This window comes from Podarcis tiliguerta (genome assembly GCF_965153285.1).
Source record: "Podarcis tiliguerta genome assembly, chromosome: 3".
In the NCBI taxonomy this organism is placed as follows: domain Eukaryota; kingdom Metazoa; phylum Chordata; class Lepidosauria; order Squamata; family Lacertidae; genus Podarcis; species Podarcis tiliguerta.
Window position 1 is genome coordinate 76,841,378 of NC_139536.1, and position 17,775 is coordinate 76,859,152.

Below are 17,775 nucleotides of genomic sequence, written 5' to 3' on the forward strand. Positions count from 1 at the left end.
GCACCAGCCCTTACTATGCAAATTTAGGCAGGTTTCCCCGCTGCTGTGTCTTGTGCAAGCACAGTCCAACTTTCAGTAGAAACTGCTGCTGTGCACCTTCTGTCAACTATTCAGTTGTCTTCTGCTGGGCTGCCATGAATTTTAAAGGGATCAAGTTTCCCTCCCCCTCCCCCCCCAAAAAAAAGTTGTTGTTTTTTGTTTTGGCACTTCCATTTCTAACTTCAGTCCAGGAAAAAGAACTTTTTGGCTTCAAAATTTCCAGGCCTGCTATTCCTCAAAATGAGGTTAAGCATAGAAGGTGCCAAACATTTCCTCAAATGCTGTTTGGTACAGAAAGGAATTCAAACGTTCACAACTTGTTTTGACTAAGTTTAGGGAAGTGACCTGATCCATTTAAACTAAAAACTAAGCAGGGTCCTATTATATACTTGCTAAACCTTCCCCCAATGTGTCTGTAAGCAGTTCCAGCTAGAGCTGAGCTTTTTTATTTGGTCACATGAGCTAAGTGAACTCTTGGAGACACACACTGTGTGTGTGTCTCTGTGAGTGCATGCGTGCGTGTTCATTCTACATATGTTCAGTCAGGGACCTTCGTCTGAGAAACTCAGGGATTTTTACAGCCTTTCCCCACCTTAAGATACCTGTTTGAATTTCTGTGTGTTCAGAATAAGGTTATAAAAGCATAGTGATGGTGCTACTAGAGGGAAAATTACATGGGTGTGGTATATCTCAGTGGTCCTACTTCACCAGTAAGGAGGAAGACGGAGAATCTGTCCATTACATCATAGTTGTAGCAATTGAAGCAGTGTCTTTCCCCTTGACTTTAGGGAACTTCCTGTAGGAGTCCGCACTCAGGCTTGCAGGACTTTAAAGCCAGAACCATGTCTTTAGCACAAATTGATAGCAGTGAAGTTCAGAAAGAATTTGGTGGTTTGGAGGATTTGTGGAGAGCTCCAGGTAGAAGCTGAATTGTTGCATTTTTGAGCTAGTTGAAGTTCCTTTGTGGTTTTTAAGGTCAGCCCAACATACACTGCATTTTACAAGCCAAGTCATGTGTATTGTTGCAAACCAGTATTATTTAAAATATAGGAACAGTAATCCTTGCTTTGTCTTAAAGGGATGTTGTGAAGCATCTTAAGATGATGTATGTGAGATGCTCTGAGCACTTGGAATGCCCTATATAAATGTGCATTGCCGCTTGAAAGGACGCTCTCAACTTATGCCATCTTCTGCTTTATTGTGTTTTGTTTTTAAAGTGTCTCATTTCCACTTCATTAATTCTAATTTCTGCTTGAGTTCATTCAGGCTGAAACAGAAATCACAGGCCATACCATGGTGATCTTGCAACATTTGAAGCAATCAGTATTGCTGGTTTAGTGCATAACTTTCAGAAGTCATGGTAGTTTATGGAACAGGTCTAATCAGCAAGTGATGGGTTGTTCAAGGAAGAAGGGGGCAGAATTAGAAGCCTGTTCTGGTGGAAGATAATGCTTTTTCTTCCACCCCGTCCCACTCCTCTTCAGCAATTTCGTTCTTCCAGATTATTTTCCCAAACAAGTAGCCTCCAGCTGTGGCAGAATAGCCTCAAGGCAGAACACACATCTTAAACAATGTTTCTGCCAAACCAAACTCCTTGTTTGTTTGTTTGTTTGTTTGTTTGTTTGAGTGAGTGATTGTATTTGGAGCAGCAGACATTGGTAGATAGATGAGCATTGCTTTCTAGAGATTTGTGGGAAGCCTATTCTCTATACTCAGTTTTGTTGACCTATGATCTACATCTACAACTACCTCCATGAGCATATAGCTGCATTCTCTTGTACCGACCTTGTTTGTGTGGCTTGGAGTGTGAAGCCAATGCAGGAAAAGGATTCATATATACTTGGGTGGAGGTGTTTTACATAAAATCTTGATCAATGGGAGTATGTTCTCCTTGTGCCTGTTTTGTTTTGTTTTGGTTTTTTTTGGTGTGTGTAACGAAATTATTTCTATTAGTCATTCCCACATTTCAGAATAAGAATAGCTGTATAAAACAGAAGCATGAGATGGAGTTAAGACTAGACACAGATGTTTAGCAATGCATTAGGGCAAGGTTAGATTACAACTTACCCTAGCCTGACCCCTGAGCAGAGAAATTCCTGCTTTCATTCTATAGGTCATGTGTTAAACTTAATACGCTCTGGCTCACTCAGTGTAGTGTAAGGATATCTGGGGAACACAGGGAGAGAAATAGAGAGTGAGACATTTGCAGAAACGGAATGAAATGTGTGGGATGCAGTCCCAGGCTTCTACAGCAGTGAACATCAATCACACCTTCCAAGAACAGGGTGGACCTGGTTCTCACTGAGGTGGCAAAGTTATGTTTGGGCTCTGCCACGTCAAGATTGTCCCGTGCTATGAAATGGCCACCCACTGAAAAAGAAAAAGGTGTGTACATATAGATATCTGGCATGCCAGAAAGAAGCCTTGGCTAGAATCGTCTTCCCTGAATCCTTGTGCTTGGATCTTGCTTGTGGGTTGCCTACAAGCCTCCGGGCAACTACCGTGAGAACAGAATGCTGGACTAGATGGGCCATTGGCCTGATTCAGCAGGGCTGCTCTTATGTTTTTGTGTTAGCCTGGAGTGAAACAGCAGAGTCATCTGTACTAGGCCACAGACTTTCCCATCATGTCTCAAGTTTCTCCCACCTCCATTCCAACCTTCCTCCCAGAACAATTGTAATTTGACTGGAAAAAGCAAATGGGGCTCTGTTATGACAAACACACACACTACTACTTTTGCTACACATGGACTTGTTGATATGTGCTTTTCATCTTTCTCTACAAATTATTTAAGATTTTTACCATTGGTAGGGAAGCAATCCAGGTAGAACTTGAGTTCTGTGTTTATTGAGAATGGTTTATGCAGGCTCTCTGCCCCACCTTACTCTGCCCCACCTTGCTTAGACTGGCAGACAATAGCAGATGGCCCAGTGTACAAGGCACTATGTTCCATGCTTACAGAAGGTAATTTCTTCTTTGTGGTTTTCTGTGGTGCATCAAAGACAGGTTATGTGCCTGTACAGAACAGTATTTGGAATCTTCCAGAGCTAAGCTACTGAAACATTTATGTAGGCCACAAATGACTAACACAGGTAGGTATAACTAGACAAGCAAATTTTTAAAGAAATGTTAGCTGGATTTTTGTGGATTTTTTTTTTGTGTGTGTGTGTGACTCTGGCTTCGCTCATTATCAGAACATCCTGAGAATGCTTATTGATTGACTCATTTCTTTAATGCCACTGAAGAACAGAAGCTCAATGTATAGCTTTTAATTCATTATGAGATTATAAAATTTTGTAGGGGAAAGGGGATGCTTGTGCCAATGCAAACCTGTTTTCTGAAATGTGCCCTGATGTTTTGTTATGTTTAGGTTGCCACCAGAGAAGTTGAGCTGCCAGAAGCTTGCCCTGTGAATCTTCAGGCGTTCTTATCTTAATGGATTGCTGTAACCTACTAATCTCTCCATTTGTCCACTTCCCTGTTTCGTGAGAATATTAGCCAGCACAGATCCTGGGAAAGTTACATGTAAGTCCTGCTTTTGATTCCTATTTCATCAAAAACAAAACAAAAAAACTATGCAAAGAAGTGGGGGTTTTTTCCCAACTGGTGGGGGGGGATCCATATAGCACTTGTTAAATCATCCTAAAAGCTATAATTCGTCAGATAACATTAGACTGTGAATAAATTGATCTTGAAGTACTTATTGTCTCTTTAAAAACTAAATGGAGAATGTAATTTTGTCAATTTGTGGGCTTCCTAAGTATGTTTTCTGCCACAGCTGAACTTGTCACAAAGTACTTTATAAATAGCTTAGGCTTTTTTAGCTTAGGCTTTTTTCTCAAAAGTAGGCTAAGTTGATGTGGTGTGTGTTTGTGCATATATATGCGCAAAACAGGGTAATATTTCAGTTGAGGTGTGGAGAGGTTGTACTGATAAATCACTTCTCAGAATCAGCCTACAGATTCAGCCAGACATCTCCCCCCCCCCCCAATAAAAAATACAGTGTGGCAACTCCTGCATTTCAGTACCCAAGTATTGGCATTTTGGGGAAATCAGGGTTTTCGAAGCTTCCAAAATATACAGAGCTAGCTACATGGCAGATTCCCGGTTACTTATTTCTGTGCAAGTAGCTAGTGTGTGTTAACAGAAGAAACTAGTTGCTTGAATCTATCCCTAATGAAACAGTTGCATATAAAATGTGTACCACGTAAACACACTAGATGGATGCCTTTGGTAGCACACTTCAAATGGTGCTTAGCTTATTATTCCGAAGCAAAATCAAAGTAGGAATTTAGGAACTCACATACTCTGGTGACTTCCAATGTGTCTTTCTTGCTGCATAAATACAGAGTGCACCCCAGGATTTTCTGGCACATCTCAGAGAGTTCTGAAGGTAACTGTTGATTCACATGAGATTGCTCTTACTCTGACTGCTCTAGGGTATCAAGAAACTTCTGGCTAGCCTTGAGCTGGGCTAGAGGATGAACGCTTCCCAACATCATGCCTAGTGATGCCTATTGAGAAACATTATGCCTCTAAATACCAATTGATAGGGAAGAACAGCAGAAGAATACTATTGCCCACATGCCCTGCTTTGTGGGCTTTCTGTAGCTGTCTGGTTAGCCACTGAGAGAACAGAATGCTGTGCTGGATAAGCCTGTGGTCTGATTTCCTCAGGATTCCTGTCCTCTTTCTGTTTTCTGCTTTCTTGGTGACAAGGGCTGTATTTAATTAGATGCGGGGCTGAATTTGATGCAGTGACTGTTGCTCCACGTGCTTTTCAACACAGAACTGCCCTAGTCAGGGCAAATGGAGGACATGGGCGGGTATAGAACCTCCCTTCATTTCTGCCTTTGTACCTTCCAACTTTTCAAGTGCTTTTCTTATTTTCTCTTCGAGCTGTTGACAACTCATCTGATGGGCTTTTGAGAGCAGAATAATATGAGGGTGTGTGTTTTAAAATTAGACAGTGCTGTTTGTTATGCAGGAGGAGCAGTACTAAGATAACATGCCTCTGCGCATCTGAGAATCATATGGTCCTGCGTATTTTACCAGTATCAGCCTGGAGTTCTCCCACTGTTTCCAACCAGTGAATACATGTCTTATGCAGTGGACGCTCGAGTTACGAACGTGATCCGTGTGGGAGGCACATTCACAACCTGCAGCATTCTCAACCCTCAGCGCCGCGTCTGCGCACGTGTGGGTTGCGATTCTGCGCTTCTGCGCATGCGCAAAGCTCGATTTAGTGTTTCTGTGCATGCATGAACGCTGAAACCCGGAAGTAACCCATTCCGGTACTTCTGGGTTCTGCGCGGTGCGCAAACGAAAACACACAACCTGAAGCATCTGTAACCCGAGGTATGACTGTACTGGGTTATGGCATCTGTCTATGCATCCCAGCATTGTCTACTCTGATTGCAAGTAGTATTCCAGTCAGCCTTAGATTCACCTAAGCTGGTACCTGACCCTTTTAGCCAAAGATGTTGGGGATTCAACTTAGGCCCTTCCACATGGAAAGCACATGAGATATGACTCCTCTACTGCTTAATTTCCAGAGCTGACTTGAATTTTGGGGCGCTGTTTTGAAATTGCTTACGTCTGCATGCTTTCCCACATTCCTGTACGAGCCGTGCAACCTGTAATAATCCATTTGTAACGTACGTAAGCCACTTCAAATGGACTGTTACAAGGACAAAATAACCCTCTGGCCCTCTCTTCTCCAAATGGATCTTGAGAGCAAAGGGCTTCCCCATATAGCCAATGAAAAGCATTATCCTCCATGCATACAATCCAAAACTTTGAAAATCAAAATAGCTGGCGATGAACATAAACGCTGCTGGTATTCACACTTCACATTCTTTCGCCTGCTCATAATTACTAGAAAGTGTTCTCGCACTGAACTGTCAGACAACAGGCAACAGTGTTGATCACACACCACTTTATGTATGTCCTACATGTGGATGAATAGTAGGACACAAACCAATGGCTTCAAGTTACAAGAAAGGAGGTTCTGACTAAACATCTGGAAGAACTTTGACCGTAAGAACTGTTCAACAGTGAAACAGACTCCCTTTATGCTTCAGCCTTAATTTGCTACTTTTATACTCCACTCTTTCTCATAAAGCAGGATACCTGCCTCTACTACCACCCATTTTGTCCTCATAACAACCATGTTATGGTTAAAGGAAGCACCTCTGTGGTGCAGTGGGTCAGTGCGTCCGGCTGTGAACCTTTGCAGGGTGCTGAATTTGATGACCCTTGGGGTCCCTTCCAACTCTACAATTCTGTGAATGGTGTTGTTAAATAAAATGATAGTGTACCATTGGACAATTGAGTAAAAGGAAGGATATGCCTTATACTATGGACAGGAAGATTGTGCCATTGAGCTCCATGTTCAGTGTTAGCTCCCTGCTTCAAAGGTTTTGCTTAGGAGCATGTGTCAAAAGAGTGATAAGGGGAACAAGAAAAGTCAAGCTATCCATGAGAGAAAATTTGAAACTTTTGTGTGTGTGTTAGTGTCCCTGCCTCCAGACAGCTCGTCATTTCATTCCTATTTCCTGTCTTCCACATGGACAAAAAGCCTAAATTGATGGAGCATGACTTAACATTGCCCATCCTATTCTTCCCAACCGTGCTTTGCCTGTATGACCTATGTGTCCCAGTGTAGTCACTGTTTATTGTATTTGCTTTAGTTCTACTGTGGCTCTTATATTTATCAAGGTTTGTGAACCTCAGACCTTATGGCCAAATGTGGCCCTCTAGGCTTTCCTATCTGGCTCTTAAAACACACCTTACAGACCCTGCTTGTATCCCAAGTACTTTGCTTGGCTGGAATGTGCCTTAAACTCCCACAAGAGATTTCTGACAGTGTTGGTGATTGTGTTGTTTTTCGAGGAAGGAGTGAAAGTGAACTAGAGTCAAGGAGAGAGACAACAGTGTTATAGTAGCAGCTTGCAAGCATGGGAATGAGGACAGCTTAAATCCACAATGTGAAAATATTGGAGCACAACTCAAGGCAACTGTAGAAAGCTTTGAAACACAAAGTTTAGGTTGGCAAAATCCCATGTGCATTGGTGCAGTTTGCTGATAAGCTCACAAAAATATGGACCTATATTTCCCAGATTTGGGTCTTTTAGTTGAAGCTTCCCAGTTCCATTATAAATGTAAATGACCTCAGAACTGTCAGGTTTTTGTAAACGGGAAAGTGCCACCAGAACCACTTGTAATACTTGGGATCTTTTTTTGTCTTTGGGTATGCTGCTACTTTAGACGAGGGTGGGTACTGTGATGCCCACTATTCATAGTCTTGGGGGTCATGTGATTATTTGCAGCTGCTCAGATAATTCTACCAGGATAACCCAGAAAGAATTTGTAGAATGAAAACTGCACTGGATCAATGCTCGGGAACGTGAAATATTCTGTATAAGGACATCTGTCATTCACACTCCTGGTGTCCCCGGCACAAGTTTAAACTGCCCCTTTCTTGAAAACGGCTCCACACATTGCACTTTTCATTCAGATGTGCAAGTGAACCACTTTATGTGTACCCAGGAACATTCGTGTGTGGGCGTGTGTGTTCTCTTTGTGCATTGTACAGCTCCAGGCTCCCTCTTGCATGTGTATGCTGTGGCATGTGTCCACCATGTAACATTTGAAGGGGCCCAGCGTCTCTAAGCCTATTCTGTACTTGGAAAGTATCAAGTACACTATTCAAGGATAACCATCTTTGGATTCAGACTTGGTGAAGGATTTATAGCCTGATTCAAGAACATGCCACAGCGGCAAACAGAATATTTAGAGGAAAGCAGGCTGCATACACGCCAGTGCAAGGTTGAAAATCAGCACATAATGCTGGCACAGCCACCACTGTACTTCAGATTGCAGGCAGTACTTCAGAGCGGACACTTAGGATGTGAATTAATGTGCTTAAATCTTTGTGCTAACGGAACAAAGAAGCTGATTAAAGGTGTACGGCAAGCATGAATCATACATAGTGGTGCCTAACAGAATAGTGTGTTTGTGTGTGTGTGTGTGTGTGTGTGTGTGTGTGTGTTAAATGAGTGGGTTTTGAGCCAGCAAATGCTGTCATTATGGCTACTTTTAGCAAGTGCTGCATTCTTGCTTCAGAGCAGTCCATTTCACATAGCGTTACAAGATTATTGCCTTCTGAGCTGTAGCTTGAAGCATTTTGGTTGATTTTGCATTTGAACAACATTTAACTTTTAATGTTAAAATTCGTTTTTTAAAAAATGCTAAGGTCATCATATAACATTAAAAGTATAGTGTTGGTTTTTATATAGTGCCAGTAACATTGAGAGTACCATAAGGCTTCTAAAGGTTTAACTATCCATCATTCCTGAAGAACATAGGAAACTGCCTTATACAAGGAAGCAAGTGCCTTATAGCTCAGTATTGTCTCCACTAAATGGGCAATGGTTCTTGATGGTTTCAGGCAGAGAACCTTCCCAGCTGTACCTGAAAATGTCATGGATTTAACCTGGGGCCTTCTGTATGCAAAGCAGATGCTCTTCCACTGAGCTATGCCCCTTTGCAGTTTCAGTTTCGTAGCTTTCAGAAAATTGCAACATGTTCACAAATCCATTAAATTCATGGTTTTACTTAAAACTATCTTTTGATGGACTGTTAGCATCTGTGTGCAATTTTGAAAGTGCAGTGTATTTTCCTTCATCTACCTAGCCCTCACATCCCAAAGAAAATACTAGTGTCTATGCATACTAGCATGCATAGATCTTAACCTCCTGGTTGTAACACTGCCCCCAAAGATTATTGCTGAATCCATAGTATGAACTACCCAATACACACCATGTTCTAGCTGATGACTGCACACATATGTATAGTCTCACATCACATTTCACGTATGTGTCTCCCCCAACCCACCCACCATTATTTTATTTTTTTTACACCACAGTGTGGGAATTGTCATTGTTTTGAAGTGGTTGGAGTTGTACAAACTGAAACTTAATCCAGGCGAGAACAATGCACTATTGATTCAAGTTTCTTGTGATCTAGGAATAGGTGTCCAATCTGTTGGACAGGTAGTGCTCCTCTTTCTTAAAAAGTTCTCAGCTTAGTGGTGATCCTGAATGGCCAACAGCAGCAGCCAGGGACGCCTTTTATCAGTATGTGAATTGCATCCTTTCCTTGAGAAGTCAGACCTTGCCAGCGTCATTCCCACTGTAGTCACCCTGTATGCTGTGATGTTGGGGACTGCCTTTGAAAACAGATAGGAAGCTTCATCTGGGGCAGAATGTGGCTGCCAGGATATTACTAGAACTGGCAGATTGTACACATAATTCCAAAATTATGCCATCTACACTGGTTTCCGCTTTGTTTCCAGGCTCAATTCAAAGTGCTGGCTCCCTAAATTTTTGATCGTTAAAGATCAAAACCAGCACTTTGAAGTAGTTTCTGAAAAGACTGCAACCAGACTATATATTAATCATCCCCACTCACATGAAACTTGCCTGACTCATAAGATCCTCTTCTGTGGCCAGCTGAGTTCCATCTGCCCCTGCCATTAGAAGTGTGGTGGTGGGCACAAGGGACAAGTCCTTTTTTTATTATTATTTTGCAGTGCCAGAAAAACAGCTGTTACAACCACCGTCGGTTTACCGGTGTGCCACCTTTTCCCTGATAAACAGCACGCAGAGTGGCTCACAGTAGCCTCTGAACAAAGTGCAGTTGACAAGAATGTGCATAATTTCGCAGCATTCCAAGACAATCAGTTAACAATTCAGTTTAGAGCATATGGGAATAGTATAAATTGGGGTTGTGCATTCCAGCCAGGCAAAAACACTCAAGGTGTGAAGTAGGACCCCTGAGGGGTGTGGCCTGGTGAGAGTCCCAAGGGCCAGATGGAGAGGCTGGGGGGGCCACATTTGGCCCCCAGGAATGAGCTTCTCCATTCCTGAGTTAATGTTTCAGTCGGCTCTCCAAAACCCCTGCGGTTAATAAATGCAATATTAAACTAAGACTGGATAATCCACTAAAAATAAGAAATTAAGCTACAGTAATAAAAATCCTGAAACAGGATTCAAATTAACCGCAATATAATATACCAACCCACATTGTAATAGGATAACAGGATAACAATGTAAAGCAAAATATTTCTCACAATCCGTTTCAAAACAAATCAGCAGAACATTAGGTCCACAATCGGCGTATCATGAACCTGACGAAAAGCATATCATATTGATACATTCAAAATTATACTTATATTAAACAGTCCTTTTAAACTCATGCTTAATAATAATAATAAAACACCAGATTTAGCAGCAGAAAATTAGAACTTTAGGAATTGGGTGCTTTAACCAGAGGCAGGAGCAGTTGGTATGGTTTAGCCTGGTTTGTATGAGAGCTGCTGCTGGAGTCTTTAATCTGACCCTGAACTGCAGCAGCAACAGCAGCCCTCATAGAGATTAGGCTAAACCATGCAAATTGCCTCTCTTCTTATCCGTTTCTCAAGACTCTCCCAAGGCTTTGCCCCCTCCTCAGCTCTACTATACACCCTCCATCATTGCTTTTGCCTGGTGAGAATACGTATGTCCTTAAACTGTGATAAGCCTCCGACTTCTGTGTAGCTAGACTGTAGCCTGTTGGACAAAAAGTAAACATGACATCTGTTGCTCTGCCCACTTTTGCTTCTGGTTCAACTCACTTTTGCATGTTGCCCCTGGAAAGTTGCCCACAAGGAAATGCAAGCCTTGGACTAAATGTTTTAACCCCCACTCCCCCAGTCTGTGCTTTGTTGCCCTTTTTTGATGTGCATTTGAAAGCAGGCTCCCATCCACGTTCTTGCACAGGTCTTGCATGAATCTTTCTTGATGTATATACTCAAGCAGAGCTGGATCAGAGCAGCATGGTTGCAGATGTGTGCTGGAAATTGTTCTGCAAGGGGAAGACATGGGCTCAATAACTCTTCATATATAATGTTATCGGAAGGTGTTGAACGGTCAGCCATCTGTCACTGTCATACAGGATAATAAAGCTAATGGAACTGCTGACACTTGAAATAGGACAGCATCATAGTGAGAAACTGCTATTTCCCTTTTTTATGCCTTTGCTGGAAACTGCACTATGCAGACACTAAATTAAGATAAATGCCATTTGTAACCCCACTGAACATAAAATTAAAGCTTGGAAGCCATTTCACTGTGCATATTGGATGCTTTTAAATATTCTAGCTTTTGTTCCCTGCTTCCAGTCATTTTCTCCATGTCCTAATACTAATGTGAAATGTCCCTTAAGTTACTGTAATGCTAAATTATTTCTCCCCCGGCCCCCCAGCTGCCTACCAGATGCTGCTTGTAGCTTTTTCAGGTTGCAACCTGTGTATACTTCTTCACATCCCAGATTGGTAGGGACCCCCCCCCCCAATGTTGGAGGTAACTAGAAGGGATGCAGTTTCATATGTTGGCATTGGGCAAAGAGAGCTCCGTGGGGAAAGAGCCAAAAATTGCAAGCTTCAGATACTTGCTTCGAGACTGTAGCAACAACAACAAAAGAGTATATTTTAAAATGGTTTGTGGTGGTAGTTTCTTTTGTACCTAATAATAGCCAGGGTTATATAGAGGCACTGGGAAAATAATCACAGCTGGCCCTCCATAAATCTTGCCCCAGTGATGAACATTTCCCTGTAGGTCAGTCGCTGTCTTTTATGGACCGTAAAGTTTCCCATAGAATCCTTCACATGCCAAGCGCTAGTCATTTATTTCAAGACAATTTCAATGAAAGATTACTTAAAAAGACGATACTAGTGAAATCCACTTTCCCTAACCTTAGCCAGTGAAACTCAAATTCTTCTCACCACATAAGTTTTAATTTTACTGCAGTTTCAATACTTCCTTCTGTGCTCGTCCCATACTGTACAGTCATTTAGTGTCTGATCTGAGGGCATTGTGGTTGCAGCTTGAGTAAGATGTGACCCATTTTTCATAACACTTCTAAATGCTACAAATACCAGACGTATTTGGAACTTCTACAACATGAAATAATCTTCAGAAAGCACGTTGCTGCTGCTGTTAATTTATTATATAGCACTTCTAGTTTTAAGTGCTTTTACAGTAATCGTTTGTTAATCCCCTCATTCATCCTGGCATTGCGCTCTGTGGGAAGGGTCAGTTTTAGTCCTGTTTTGTCCCTAAGGGGGACAAAACATTTAAATCTGGGCAAGTGAGTGAAGGCCCAAAAAGGTTCGCAATCCCTGCACACAGCCATCTCTTCTCAGTAGGTGAAATGATGCAGCCACATCAGACAGCTGATTTTCAGTGCTATGAAAGAGCAGCAAATGGTTAGTTATTTTATTAATGTCATTTTTGCTGCTGGGGGAGAGAAACTTGTGGGATTTTTTTTGCCTCAGGTGCCAAAATAGCTTAGTTTGCAGGGTGGGAGGCATTTGCTACTCTACCTCAGGCAACAAAATGCCTTGGGCTGGCCCTGATTAATCATTAGCTTATTTACAGTGACTAGAGGAGAGTTCACATTAAGCCATGTCATAATGGAAGGTCAATGGACATAACAATGTGCAATTTCAGAAAGGGGGTTAATGGGGGGGGGGGGGAAGGAAGCTGGCTTTCTGAACTGTCTTCATCCAACTGTGTCTGCTCTCAAGGTGGGTTTCTGCTAAATAGGCAGAAGATGTAAGCGGAGTTAGTCATGTGCGTGTTAAAAGAGAATTGCTTCTGAAATGCATGCATTTCACGGAAAGAAAAGAAAATTAGGTATGCATGAGACCCATAATGGGGGGAAAGGCGCACGGTGTTGTGTGTCATATGTATTAAAAATTAGTCTAATTTGCAAAGCAAGTTCTGAAGTACAGTATTTAGTCCCAGCATCATGCTTGACTGTACAATGTTTCTGTGTCTTCAGGTATGATTATGACTGCTGGGGTTTTTTCTTCTCACTGTAATCTATTTTCTGGGAGGGGCTCAGGGGCTCACGGCACCAGATCTGCATGCAGAAGGTCCCAGGTTTAATCCTTATCATCACTGGGGGGAAATATAGAGGGTGATGCGAAAGACATTGAAAGCTTCTGCCAGCCAGAATGAATCATACTGGACCACATAGACAGATACTCTCTAGCCAGCCATAAGGCAAGTTTGTACATCGTTTATGGGTGGACCATTCATAAAACTCCCCAGCAATAAGTTGCTCGGCAGCTTCTTTGTTAACTATTTACAATGTGCATAATCCAGACAAAGTTAAGCCCTTGGACAACTAATTACCGTATTTTTCACTCTATAACATGCACCCGACCATAACACGCACGTAGTTTTTAGAGGAGGAAAACAAGAAAAAAAATATTCTCAACAAAACAGTGGATGTATGATATTTGTGGTTCATGCTGTGGCCACAGACATGTGATCTGACAGTGAGTTTGGAGTAGCCCAATGCAAAAATCCAATCTTTGTAACCACGTTTTAAGTGGGGAGGGAAGGAAAAGCACTCAAGGGACAAGGAGCATGTGTGGGGTGTGTGGAGAAGGATGCTGCTAATAATGCAGAAGAGGGGTTTAAGGGGAGAAGGAGCACGCGTGGGGTGGGTGGAGAAGGATGCTGCTAATAATGAAGAAGAGGGGTATAAGGGGAGAAGGCTCCTCTCCTCTCCCGCTTTGCTCCTTTAAAGAAGCAGGCTCTCTGTCCCTCTCTCCTCCCCACTCAGCGGCTCTTCTCCCACTTTGCCACCCGTAGGCATTCCCTCCATAACACGCACAGACATTTCCCCTTACTTTCTAGGAGGAAAAAAGTGATTGTTATGGTGCAAAAAATACGGTAATTTCAGTGGAAGAGTTAAGAGCCTTCTTCAATAGCTGCCGCTGAAATAAGGGGTATTTAAAAGGGCTTGAAAGTGACTGCATACTATGCGGTGTTTCCACATAACCTCAGCCTTTTCCACTTGAAATACAATGCTACCCGTCGTTACGGCGGGGCTTTATGTTTTACTGACTGTCCGTGTATGTTTATTTGTTCATCTCCATTTATGAATCACTTCCTATGAAACATCTCTAAGCAATCATTTAAAATGTTACCATTCAAAACATATGAAAAACAAGTTTGTATACGAGAACCATTTAAAATCTAATACAGATACTGACTAGCATGTTCCTCAGTGCTCTAACAGTAGTGATCATATAGATATATAGCAGAGAATCATGTATAGTTTGCGATTCCCCCCTCCCTCAGAGCAAACGTTAACATATCACCTCATCATCTTGACATGTTTTCTGCAGCTTTTGCCGATTATTGCTTTGGCATCTGCATGTATCAATTTACAGCAGAGATTTCCATAATGGAGCCGATCCTAGATGACCTCCAGCCTGCATGAAACCCTTACCTCATGTCCTCAAGGGCGACCTAGATTCATGTGGGCAGAGAACTGCTCCAGTAAAGTAGAAAGAGAGTGAGACAGGAGATCCAATTATAAGGAGCAAAAGTGGTGTTCAGGTGAGGAATGCAGAACCCAGACCGATTCCCTTTTAGCGCTGGAGTCTATAGTTGTGGGGAAATAACCTGTTGGAAGAGTCAAGCAATGAGAAAGAGGATATTCTGTCCGCATCCCGCCCCCTTTTGGTTCATAAACCGGACCTACCTACATACATTTCCTTCCTGCTTCCTAGGTGATTTCAGCAAGTCTGATGGTGACACAGGGATCTGTCACCATCATATCTAGTTCAAACCCAAGCTCTATACATTTCCGCCCCCTATATCTGCTCATCAAGAAGCAACTACGTTTTTGGGTGGCGAGGGCAGATGGAGAGGAAGAGACTTGTTCTGGTTTGGTTTTAAGTGAGCCATCAGTCTGGGTTTCCCCCCCACTCTTTGTCTTTGTTGCATTTTTGTACTTGCCTTGTAGGTGTTGGAAGTGTGGGCGGACAAGAAAAATTAGTGGTTTTAATAAGACTTTCCATCTATTGCCCTTTTGTGTACAACTGAAAATAAAGACTCATATAATCTGGAGCCGTAGACCAAACATAGTCAGTCTGTTAAATGCTCACAGTTGGCTGGCTTGCAATCCTGCCTCTGTCTGTCTGGTAAGATCTATATTTTGTATTTGGCAGCTAAGAGGGTTTTCAGGTTAAAATAGCAGTTGTTCTGTATGAGATAAAGTATTTGAACTTGCTTACTCAAAAAAAAAGGAAAATAGTGTGGATGTGTAAAATAATTTTCAAAGGTTTGGCGTAAGTGGCTACGAAGCCTTGTATTCTTGGTTAAAATTTATCACCCAAAGTGCAATTGTGCATTTAACATGGATCTGGATGCAAAACCTACATTTCTGGACAAAGCCAAGATCCATCAAGCATTGGCACCAGATGGTTGTTGTAGGCAGGGCATGAAAGTATCAACTGTTGTTTCTTTGCCAGCATCTGGTAATCAGGGATATTCTGTACAGTACATTCTGTACATCGAGGTTCTGTTTACAGGTCTATAGACCTAGGCTTGAATCCACTTGTGTCCTTCCATTCATGAAAGGACCTTTGGTCCAGCAGATGCCTCAACTGATGGTAGAGAAGACCCAGCCTTTGCCCATTTCCCTGTCCTCTTTGCATCTTCTTGCGCCTTCTGAAAATCTCTTCCAGATGTTTGAAGGATCATACAAGATAGCATGGAAGGTGATGCACAGCTCTGCAAGGAGAAGGGGAAATCATCTCCCCACCTCTTCCATTAGAAGAGGCTAATGCTCTTTGGTAGAGCAAAGGCTCTTTGGTAGACAGAAGGACATAACTGGATACAAACCCTGATCTCTAAATCTATGGTGGCCATGTTAATTGACAGTGGTTTGTTTGCTTCTCATTACTGTTGTTTGTTTGTTTGTAGAATTTATATCCTGCCCTTCATCACAGGCAACCTTTCAATGGGTCATTTATTAATGAAACGAACACATACAAGAAAAACAATCAAGAAAACAATTAAAACTACGTAAACAACCTAAACCCTCACATTCAATGTGCTCCTTGAGCAGAAGACATTTGAGGGCATTTGTCTTAGCTGGTTAATTTGTTTGTTTGGACTTTTGGCGATTACAGATTTGAGAAGTTGAATATGATCACTTGCAGGGTTTCTGTTTGTTGTGTTTTAACTTTTTGTGTAATTGGGATTTGAATTGTATCCCTTTAATATTGTATGTCTCCTGAAGACATTGCTGTATCAGGAGATGAACAATCTGAATGATTATTATAATATAAAAATCAAGCAAGTGGCTCGATATATCAATCCCCATCGCCACCCAAAAGATAAAGGAAAAGGAAGGGCGATTTTAGCTATGGGACAGGGTGGCACTTGCAAGGCTTTAGTTCTGGTACAGAATGTCCTAAATAGCTCGGGACCCAATTACCTGAGAGAACACCTTCTCATCTGTAAACCAACCTTTATGTTAAGATCAGCCAGGGAAGCTGTCCGGGCAGTGTCACTTATTCCTCATGTTTGATTATCAGTGATGCAAGGGAACGCTTTCTTGGTTGTGGCAGCTCAGCTTTGGAACTCCCACACTTTCTGAGATATGCCTGGCACCTACATGGTTTCATTCACCCAAGCTTGGGGTGCAGTGCAATTATCTGACTGGATGTTTCTATAGTTCTTGTAATTTATCTGCCTTGTTTTGTGCTGTTGTATGCTGATTTTAAGTTGCTGGTTTTAATGTACCACATTTTTTGCTGTATAAGACGCACTTTTCCCCTCCTAAAAAGTAAGGGGAAATGGGGATATGGAGCGAATGCAGACGGGAGTCTCTGCTCAGCGCTCCCTTTAAAGAGCCACGCGGAGTGTGTGTGCAGCTCTTGGGGGCTTTTCCCCAAGGAGGGAGAAGGGCTGCCCTTCTACCTTCTCGGGGGAAAGCCCCCAAGAGCCGCACACACACTCCGCTCGCTCTTTAAAGGGAGCGCGGCTCTTGGGGAGTCTTAGCCGTGCGCAGCCTCTCCCGGGCAGGGGATGAAGGCTCCCCTTTCCCGGGTGAGGCTGCGCGCCACTAAGCCAGAAGCCAGGACAGCCAGTATGTCTTACTGTTACTCACTCTGGAATGGTCATTTGCGATGAAGAGTGAGATATAACTTTTTCAAAGAAAGAAATGTTTTAAATAAATCAAAAAGCATTTGGAGGGGGAGTTCCTGTAGAAATAGCCAACTACATATTGAGTTCACCCCTCCCCTCTGTAATGGGCAAACACTGATAAATATATATGAGCTTCCAATGTACTGCTTTAGCTGTAGTTTGGTAGCAATCATATGAAAAGCATGGTTGTATGAGTAGGCCAAACTACACACAAAAAACAGGTCTGTGAAAGGATCTCATGACATTTCTATTTTTCTTTGAACAAATAATGGAGTCCTTTGGTTTTGAGTGGAACTGTGATGCTAAGCAGGGTTTTAAAATATCCTCCTCGCCATGACATTTCACAAATCTAAATCCTTCTCAGTTGTTCTTTCACCCTGGAGGGGGAACATACAGTTATATCTTGAAGTTTAGACCTTAGGATATCTTTATGTTTGTTTTTGGAGAGCAACAGAAGTCTATTTTAAACAGTTGGCTAATAAAATTTCTATGCATGGGTGACTGTTTTGCGATTATAACCTTTCCAAATTGAACAGTCACCTATAAAATGAGTAATATTGGAAATGCTTAAATTTAACTTGCTTTTTGCATTTCAGCTTCTAGCACCGTGCCACGGAATTCATTTGAAATTACTGTGTGCCTAGTCAGACACATCTCTGAAAGGGGTTGAGTT

The 17,775-nt window shown here is 42.2% G+C and overlaps 1 protein-coding gene across 9 annotated transcripts in view; it reads left to right on the forward strand.

Moving 5' to 3' along the window:
* The window catches only part of BACH2 (BTB domain and CNC homolog 2), a 227,025-nt gene that overhangs the window by 144,264 nt on the left and 64,986 nt on the right, over window positions 1–17,775 (forward strand). For all 9 annotated transcript variants that reach the window (XR_014509535.1, XR_014509536.1, XR_014509537.1 and 6 more), the window contains one exon: window positions 3,410–3,564. The gene's annotated coding sequence lies outside the window, so the exon portion shown is untranslated. The remainder of the gene's footprint in view (window positions 1–3,409; window positions 3,565–17,775) is intronic.